A 10,579-nucleotide genomic window follows, 5' to 3' on the forward strand; every position below is an offset into this window, starting at 1 on the left:
TTTTGTAATATGATTGAACTATTGAATTTATTATATCTGAATTATATGTCAATAAAATGGTTAAAAAGAATAAATAAAAATAAACTTTATTAAACCTTAAAAAAAATTAAACATTCTGTTTTCCCAGAACTTGTTCTTTTTCTTAGTCTCAATGTCAAACCACAGACGCAAATAGCAGATACTGACGCCTGGGTTGATATCTTCTCAGCCGTTCCAAGGCTGAGTCTTAATGGCCTTCACATGGTAGTATTTGTTGTTGTGTTTTTTTTCACTAGTTAAATCTTTCTATCCATGAGCATGGTATATTTTTTGGTATACATTTGTATACATTTCTTGGATTCTTGTAGTAGTGTTCTGTAGTAGTTGTTGTTCATATGGGTATTTTGTATCTCTTGTTAAATTTATTCCTAAAATTTCATCTTTTAGTTGGCTGTTGTAAATGGTATTGTTTCCCCTATTTCCTTTTCAGAGTTCTCATTGTTACTGTAAAAGGTATATGACTGATTCTTGTATGCTGATCTTGTACTCTGCCACTTTATTGAATCTTTTAATTATCTCTAGTAAGTCTTTGGGATGTTCTGTGTATAGGATCATATCATCTCCCAATGTGTCTACCTTTTGTTTCCCGGTCTTGTTTTATTGCTCTGGCTAAGACTGCCAGTGCCATACTGAATAGGAGTGGTGATGGACAGCACGCTTGCCTGGCTCCTGTTCTCAAGGGGAATATGATCTTTCTCCATTGAGACAAATGGCCGTTGATTTTTATATATATGCTGAAATGTTCTTCTGTCCCTAGTTTGTTGAAGGTTTCTATCAGGACTATATGTTGAATTGTGTCAAAGGCCTTGTCTTTGTTGGTTGTTAGAATCATGTAGTTCTTTTCCTTTGCTTCATTTATGTGGTGGATCGTGTTGATTGTTTTTCTCGTGTTGAACCATCCTTGCATGCACAATATGAACCCCTCGGTTATAATGTACTGGGTTTTGGGATCCTCTGCCGCAGTCTATCGCCTAGGATTTTGTTGAGAATTTTTGCATTTGAATTACGGTATTGTTTTAGTCTGGGTAGACGAGAGAAACAAATTAGGAGATACTCACATGTGTATAAGAAAGAGCTTTATATACAAGAGCAGTTGAATCTTGAGAAAACATCCCAGCCCAGTCCAGATCAAGTCCATCAGTCTGATATTAGCCCATATGTCTGATAACCAATCCATAAAATCCTCTTTTGACTCACGCAACACATGCAGTGACACTGAATGCAGGAAGATCACAGGCCAGTGGGTGAGACGTCTTGTGGCTCCAGTGGCAGCATAAGCATCTCAGTGTTGGCAGGGGTCTCCATGTGGTTCCTTCAGCTCCCAGGGCATAGGCTTATCAGCATCGCGCCATGTGTCCTGTCAGTAGAGCTTCTCTCATGGAGTGAGCAGAGATAAAGAGGGTCTCCTGCCTCCAAGGAGGAAAATAGGAGTTCCCAGAATCCTCAGGGAAGGCCATGCCCACAGAGAGGCCTCATTGGCTATACAGTGATTGACAGGCTAGACTCCACCCCTACTCTCTTAATCCTCAAATTGACACCAGATTATGTAACTACCACAGGTATTGACAAAGAATATTGAATATATCTTGAGCAAAAATCATCTGTTTTTGAACAAGTACACCCATAATTCTTCTAGACAGAGGATGGTGAGATTTATCTCATGTACTTTGCACATGTTATCAGGAGAGACAAGACCCTGTAGCTTGTACAGTGTAGAAAGACATCATGCTTGGTTGAGTAGAAAGTAGTGAAAGGGAGGAAGACCCTCGAGAAGATGCACTATGAGGTGGCTATGACAATGGGCTCACACATCAGAACCGTTGTGAGGATGGTGCAGAGAGAACCAAGCCATGCTTTGCGGCACAAAGGGTCGTGGTGAGTGGGAAGTAACTCAATGGCGCCTAACAGTGACAGAAACATCTTCATGAGGACATGGGCCTATGATTTTCTTTTTCAGTGATGTCTTCATTTGATTTTAGTATAAGGGTTATGCTAGATTTTAAAAATAAATTTGGGAATATTCCATATTCTTTTATAATCTGGAAACATCTAAGTAGAATTATGTCAACTTTTCTCTGAATGTTTGGTATCATTTGCCAGTGAAACTGCCTGGACCAAGACTTCTTTCTGTTGGGAATTTGGAAACAAATGCTTCAATTACTTCTTTTGTTATGAGCGTATTTTAAATTTTCTGCCCCAGTCTGTATCGGTTGAGATGAGTACTTCGTTTCCAGACATTTGCGCACTCCTTCTAGTCTTCGAGCTCGGTAGAATACAGTTCTGGGTAGAACTCTGCCATCGCCATTTCTATTTCAGTGACTTTGCTGTGATGCCACCCAGTTCATCTGTTTGTGTCATTTGCCCACCACTTTGTTCCTTTGTTAGATTTTCGAGTGTGTAGTTTATATGATTAATAACTTCAAAGAATTTGTTGAATTCCCCCCTCTTTTTTTGTTTGTTTCATGTACTTTGATTCTAATATGCTGTTTTTTTCTTTTCTTCTAGTGACTATAGGCTTTCTAAAAAACATTCTTTTCTAATTGTTCAAGATGTTGGGTTACAATGGTCATTTGAGTTTGTTCTCTTTTGATGTGCACATTTATTGCTATGAATTGCCTTTCGAGTACTGCTTTTGCTGGGTCCAAAAGGATACGTTTGATATGTTGTGTTTCCACTCTTATTCAATTCAACGACTTTTAAAATTTCATGTTTCACTTCCCTGATTCAAGGGCTTTTAAAATTTCTCCTGTTATCCATAGTTTTAAGGCAGGTATTATTTAATTTCCATGTTTGAGATTTTCCCCCTTGATCTTCCTATGTTGATTTCTAATTGTATAGTGTTATGGTCTGAGAAGATGTACTGTTTTAGTGTTTTAAAATTTAATGAGGCTTGCTTTGTGGACTAGCATACGGTCCATGCTAGAGAAGTTTCGTGCGAGCTGGAAAAGAATGCCTCTTGGGCTGTTGCTGAGTGGAGTGCTCTGTACCTGTCTATGAGGTCAAGTTGGTTGATTGTCTGGTCCAGCTCTTCTATGCCCTATTAGGTTTCTTTCTAATTGCTCCATCCTTCATTGAAAGTGTTGTATTAAAATCTATCGCTGTAGGGTTTTCTCTCTCTTTAATTCCCTTTAATGTTTGATTGATGTATTTCGAGGCTTTTGCGTTGAGTGTGTACATATTTATCATAACTATGTCCTCTTGCTCAATGGACTCTCATCATATAATGTCATTGTCTTTCTGGTGGTCATCTTCCTTTATCACACGAGAGCTGATGTAACTTGTCAAAGGTTACCTAAAGTGTTTGTGCTGCAGCCCAAAATCATTCTCAGGGCTCTTTGGATAGTGTGGTAGGTAGGTTTATTGTGCCAACCTGGCCAATAAACACATGTGGGATTAATAAGGTTGCAGCTAAATTGAAGGGCAAAGAGAGAAATGGCTCAGCGAGCCTTGCCTTTCTTGTCTCTTGCTCTTTGATGATCGGACCAGTGTGTAGCTACCTTAGCTAGTTTTCTGCCTCAACTTGCGAGCTACACTACCTATAGGACACCCAACCCATGGACTATGATGTTATAGTTTGAGGTTTTTTCAAGACCTGCTTCACCACACTGCTGGTGTATACTTCGCTTGAGCTGGGGACTGTCGGACCCTGTCATCTGGCTGACTGTTGGTGACCTGCCGTGCTGTTTGCTGCCTGTGGCCGGACTGCCTGCATTGCTCTACAGAAGACTCAGCTGTCTGCTTCCTTGACTTGCACCCAGCAGCCCTCATGAGTTGAAGGACTGCCAGTGTATTAACTGTCTCATGGAAGTGAGTTGAACTGAGCCATTTGTACTGCTCTGTGGACTAATTAGCTGTTTATTTCTTATGTTGTATCTATCTATCTAAAATCATAAGTGTCCTGGTTTTGTTTCTCTAGAGAACCCTGTCTAACAAAGATAATCAGCAAAATAGGACCACTCAGAGGAGTGTTTTCACATTCCTTGGGCTATGATTCAGTTCCATGGAATGATCCTAATAGGAGTCTGGGCATAGGATAATTCCCACAGAAGTTTCCCCCAGTGTGAAAAATCTCTGTTCTCCTACGCCCTGGATTTCTGGAGTATCTTCCTGGATATTCAATATCAGTAGCTAAGCCATACTTTCATGAACAGGAGCCAATTGGGAGAACGGGGGCAACTGTCCTCCTACTATGTATGAGGAAATGGAGGTTTAAGGGCGTTAAAGACTTACACAAAGCCCATGGCTGAAACAACGCAGAGTAGAACCCAGGCCTGTCATATTGCAACGTCTTTGTTCTTGAGTCCCTGGGGTAAAGCGCACAGTCTGGTTGGTAAAATGTGAGTCAGAGAGCAGCGACTCCACTTGGTCACTATAGGGATGGTCAAGTGATGTGGTGTATGTGTGGACCTGGCGGACAGATATGGCATAGCATAAGTGCCTGGTAAATTTGAACTCATGGTGGTGATGATGTCAGCGCTGTCAAGGCCTAACAGTGCCCCAATTCAGTGGTTCAGATCGAACCTTTTGAGGTTTCTTCTCACGCTCTCTCGCCTTGTCTCAATTTATATCATCAGCCCTATTCTTTGTTCCCCAGCAGCGCCAGCCTCCTTTCAGCAAGCCCTGTTCTCTGGGCCCTCTTCCCATCTTGCTGGGTGTGCATCCATTCTTCCCTTCCTCTGTGCTTGGGTGAGATCTGACATTGATCACCTCTCAATGTCTCCATTACTAACCCAGATTAGGTGCTAAAAATCAAGGGAACAAAGAAAACGCTGGAAAGAGAATTGGATAAACTGCTTGGGGTGTGAGTGCGTTTTGGCTCCGTGAGAGCACAGATGGAAGGCTGACTTCCAAGAAGGCTCAGCTGGGAACCAACGGGTCCTTGCTTTGCTAATGAAGGTGCACAAATGTAGGTTAGAAGCGGGCCTTAATGGCTCAGTCCAGTAAGACCCCCCTGCTGACAATTTGCCTTTCCACCCCAGAGATACTGAATCAGACCCTGTGTCTTAACAAGATCCCCAGGAGATTCTTTTTTTAAAAAAATATATGATTTACTTTTAAAATAATTTTATTGGAACATCATTCACATATCATACAGTTGAATAGTTCACCCTGCTAAGAGGAGTTGGGCAGTCATCGCCACAGTCAATTTTGGAACATTTTCTTCTTTCTTGTACTCATTGTTAGGTCCCCATTTCCCCTCAACCTCCCTTGCCATGTCCCTAAATAACTATTAATCCAGTTACTGTCTCTAGAGGTTTACCTACAGGAACCTCATACAAACAAAAAACAACATAATAAAACAGAAAAATCTTAATCAAAACGAAAGCAGAAAATATTAAAACTGAAAAACTTTAAAATGGGTCAAAAGGCAGAGAAGTAGTACATTTTAACCTAATGACATAATTTTAATTGACTTTATGATGCTTCTGTCTGACAGTAAGGCTACTCATATCCCTGGACAATGATCACAAGGGATTCACCAGAGCTTCCACTGTCATCCGTAGCCTTATGCAAACCAGGTATTCAGAATTTAAGTTTAGATACCTCCCCTCCTTCAGACTTGGATCTCATGATTTACAATCCTTGGATCACACAGGCTGGTGTGCTTCTCTCATGGGGAGTTCATTGACATCTCCCTTAGATGGCTGTTTGTTTTAAGAGAGTAGTTCTCGACCTTCCTCATGCTGAGATCCTTTCATACAGTGCCTCGTGTGGTGGTGACCCCCCAACCATCAAATTATTTCATCACTGTCATTTTGCTACTGTTATGAATCGGGCAGCCCCTGTGAAAGGGTCCTTTGACTCCCAAAGAGGTCGTGACCCACAGGTTGACAACCACTGTTTTAAGCCTGTCCTTTCAGACCCCTTATTTTTCACCACACTTTGCTCTGTCTTCAGCAATTGCTTCATGAATGTGAGTGTTGAGTAGGGCCATGTCATAAAAGCTCATTGTTCTTAGACTGGGTTACCATTGATTAAATGGGAACCCAAATCCCCAGCAGATTCTTACATAATCTTAACATAAGAATAACCTGAGGCCCTTGTTAAACTGTAGAAACTGATTCAGCTCTGCAGGGACTGCCGGAAGAACAAAGGAATCTGTCTCTGAAGAAGTGCAAACAGAATGCTCCTTAGAAGCAAGCCTGGGAGACATCATTTTACGTATTCTGGGTTTATTATTAGGAAAGACCAGTCAGATCCTGCTTGGTAAGGTAGCACGTGGTTGAAGAAGAGGGCCACCGTCACTGGGATGGGCTGACACAATGGTTGCCATAATGGGCTTGAATATGCCAGCAGTTGTGAGGGTGGGCAGGACCTGGCAGTGTTTCATTCTCCTGTATGTGGGATCATCTGGGTCAGTAACGACTCAATGCCACCGAGCAAGAACAAGTACAATCTCATGGTCAACAAGTAGCCGAACTGAATAGCGAAATGCTCTGTTGTATAGAAGAATGTTAGCTCCCAAGTATAGAAATGAATATAATTTTTTTAAGTGCCATTTTTTTTCTCTAGCCCCTCGTGAAATAATAAGTCAGGCACTAATTTTCAATGATGAAACTAAATGAAAGGTTTTTGGAGAACTTTTCAATGACAGGATAAGGATGTGTGAACCCAGAATTGGCTCTTAAACATCATTAAAAGTATGACAACCAGACACACTGCCTTGTCAGCCCAAAAGTTTAGTTCTAGTTTCCGGTTTGAAGGAAGCATGAAGTGAGTTACAGGACACACAGAATAACCCGAGGGAGTAATGGGCTGTCACTAGAATATGAAAAGCCTACCAGGTCATTGACCCAGTTTCTTAGGGGGGGATGCAAAGAGGGGGGAGCAATCTGCCTTAAAGAGAATTAGAAACTGTTGTAAATGGGCAAGATCAACCACACCCCTATATAAATAAGTAAAGCCTTTATTAAACAGCTGGACTGAGAGGAGGCGAACGCCTGGCAATCTCTCAACCCAGAGCAGAGAAATCCAAACTTTGTATAGCTCAAAATAGGGGGCTGGCTCAAGGGGAGGGATATTCTAGCCATTACATCCTTATCAGGTTGGCCTGGTGACAGGGTTTTGGGGGAACAGCACAGCTGCAGGTGCTAATTCAAGGTCTGACAAGATAGGGCACAGCTCTTGCTAGTTGGGCAGGCAGGATTTGGAGACGTCTCAGAAGAGTCGAGGTCTTGTTGGTAGAACCTGGAGAGGGAAGAGGAGTAGGGGGGCTAGCTACTAGCAGGGGTTCAATGCAGCTTGAAGCAAGATGGGGTTCCTCATGTTAAGCTAGTAGTTACTATAGAAACCACAAAATTAATTACTTGGATTGAACTCTATTTAGATGATGATTCAAACAAACCAACTGTGAAGAGATTTGGGGACAGTGAAAATTAATTCTGGATTGGGTTTAAATTACATTAAGCAATTTTAAATTTTGTTGAGTTTGAAAGACTCGGGCATGGATTACTCAATCGTGGGCTTATTTATTCTTATCTACTGATCTGTCGGGAACAATGTGCCCTCTTTGATGGGCTAAAACTCAGGTGAAATTGTTCACCCAGGTGAACCTATGTGAAACCTAGGTGAAAATGTTTGGGACAGATTAGTAAGAAAGCACAATTAATCCCATTTGCTTACTATAAATTGGCACAGACTGTACTTTCTGGTTCATCCATCCCTGAGTGTGACAATGGTGTTGCTGTGATTCCCCATGAGCGACAAGCAGGAGGAAGACAGGTTCACAGGCTGAGGAGGTGAGGCTGGGCAAGTGGCAATATGGAAAGCCCCTAGCTCTTCAAAGAGATCCAGATCCCGGACCTTTCCAGTCATCTAAGGGCTAGAAGGACCTATATACAGGCAGGGTGTCGGTTATGAATTTAGATTTATCAGGAACTCCTATTATTATCTGATATTATGTAAATAGGCCCTCATTTTGAATTCATAGAGCCACCATGAGTGACAACCAATTCTTCATTAGCACAACCACCTTCCCTTACTGTACATGGAGCTTGGAACTCTTTGAAAAGGCTTTAAACCATTTCTTGCATTAAAGACTGGATGTGAGCCTTATGTACCTATTCTGATGAACTGACAAATTCTTTTTTTTCCTTTTTGCTTTGCTGGTGAAAAAGGTGAAGATTTGCAGAGCAGGTGCTAGCTTTACACACACAACTCACGGACACGGGTGCAGATATGAGCTCTCGACACACAGGGAATCCCGGCCAGAGAAACCCCTCAGGACCAGTAATGAGAGCAGCCATACCATGAGGGTAGGGGGCAAAGGGGGAGAAAGGGTGAACCAATCGAAATGATTGACATACAACCCCCCCACCCCGCTCACCCCCTCCAGGGGGATGAACAACAGACATGTGAGTGAAGGGAGACAGCAGGCCATGTAAGATATGAAAATGAAAATAATTTACAAATTACCAAGAGTTCATGAGGGTGGGAGGGGAAAAAAATAGAAGCTGATACCAAGGGCTCAAGTAGAAAGAAAATGTTTTGAAAAGGATGATGGCAACATATGTACAAATGTGCTTGATACAATGGATGTATGGATTGTGATAAGAGCTGTAAGAGCCCTCAATAAAATGATTTATATCAAGAAATACATTTTGGGACATATACACTATACATTGCTAAAGCACCATACTGAAATTGTGAAGCACCTCTGGGCATGGATAAATTTGGAAGACATGCCGAATGTAGTTAGTCAACGAATACTCCTTTGAAGCGAGGCTGGTGAGCCTCTCACAGAATTTGAACGTGTTACAGAAGGGACAGGCCCCTGGAAAAGGGCATCACGCTTGGTGAGCCGATGCACAGGGAACAAGAGGCAGAGCGTCGTGAGATGGGTTGACAGAGACAGCGGCCATGGGCTCGACCGCACAGCAGTTCTGCGTTCGGTGCGGGACCAAGCGCTGTTTCCTTCTGTGGTGCAGAAGGGCCGATGGGCGTCAGAACGGACTTGCTGGCACTGGGCAGCGGCAGCAGCTGGTCACTGACACTCACTCTACTGACTGAAACTTTGGCTTAAGCTTCTCTTATATCGTATTTGTGTTGGTGTGTGTTTACATTCTTTCTTATTCGTTTTTTCCACATTCTTTTAAAATAATGATTAGACACTAGCCACGCGACTCCTAGAGTCTGGCCATAAAATGACAAGCAGAGAGTGTCGACGTATGACACTCTGGGGGCCAAATTGTTAACAAACTGGAAACACCCCCACTACCGTGACCCCAATTCTACCTGACAAATCTGGCTAGACCAGGGCATGTACATGGGTACAGAGAAGAGCTGGAAACCCAGGGAATCCAGGACAGATAAACCCCTCAGGACCAAGAATGAGAGTAGCGATACCAGGAGGGTAAGAGGAAGGTGGGGTAGAAAGGGGGAACCAATCACAATGAACTACCTATAACCCCCTCCCAGGGGGACAGACAAACAGAAAAGTAGGTAGAGGGAGAAATCGGTCAGTGTAAACATGAAAAATTTTTTTATAAATTATCAATTGTGAGGGAGGGAGGGTGGGGGAGGGAGGGAAAAATGAGGAGCCGATACCAAGGGCTCAAATAGAAAGAAAATGTTTTGAAAATGAGGATGGCAACATACATAAAAATGTGCTTGACACAACGGATGGATGTTTGCATTGTGATAAGAGCTGTACAAGGCCCCAATACAATGATTTAAAACAAACAAATGAAAAGCCCCAACTATGAAAAACAAAACAAAAGGAGTGCCCATCCAGCAGAGGCACGGTTCACATCTTTGTTACTCATCTAGTGCTCCTGTAACACCAGTGTCCCACTGTGCACCTTCAAGAACAGACATCTACTTCTCACAGTCCAGGAGACTAGAAGTCCAAATTCAGGGAGTGGCTCTGGGGTGGGTGGGTGGTGGGGAGAGAGCCTCTTGCTCATTTCAGCATTTAACAACTGCCAGCGACCACTGGTGTTCGTGGGCTGACAGGACGCTCATGAAAGTTATGTACTAGTAGAATGAAACAATAGTGGGATTTTTCTATGAACTGTTGAAGCCCCTTTGTATGTACTGTCTAGGGGTATATGAGCCTGATTTTATACAGGATACGCAGCAGTCGGTTAAATTAAACTACCCAGGATGGAGCGGGGACAAAGGAGAAATGAAAAGGGGAGAGAGATTAGGGTGGGTGGTGGTGGTGGTAGGGAATGACTGGATTTTTAAAAATGTCTGGGATCATATAGAGTGTATACTTGATGGTTTCAGCAATACTGTAAGGAAAATCCTAATAGGGAATTTTAACCAACGGACTGCCCCACCCCGTGTACTTCCTCATTCCTGGAACGCACTCATCCCACAACCCCTTCCCCTTTACTAAAGACCACGTCTGTGCTAGAAACCCACTGCTGGGCCCTTGCTCATGCAGTGGAGTGTAAAAGCTAGGCCCACCCATCACTGGGACCCCGATCTTCCAGAATGCTAGTTCCTCTGGGTCGCAGCTGATACATTTTTCCTCTTTCAAATTCTCCAAGAGGAACAGCATTGGTGGCTCAGAGGTAGAATTCTCAAATTCCCC

The sequence above is a fragment of the Echinops telfairi genome, unplaced genomic scaffold, assembly GCF_000313985.2.
Source record: "Echinops telfairi isolate 266 unplaced genomic scaffold, ASM31398v2 ScPeMD7_7457;HRSCAF=8495, whole genome shotgun sequence".
Lineage (NCBI taxonomy): Eukaryota > Metazoa > Chordata > Mammalia > Afrosoricida > Tenrecidae > Echinops > Echinops telfairi.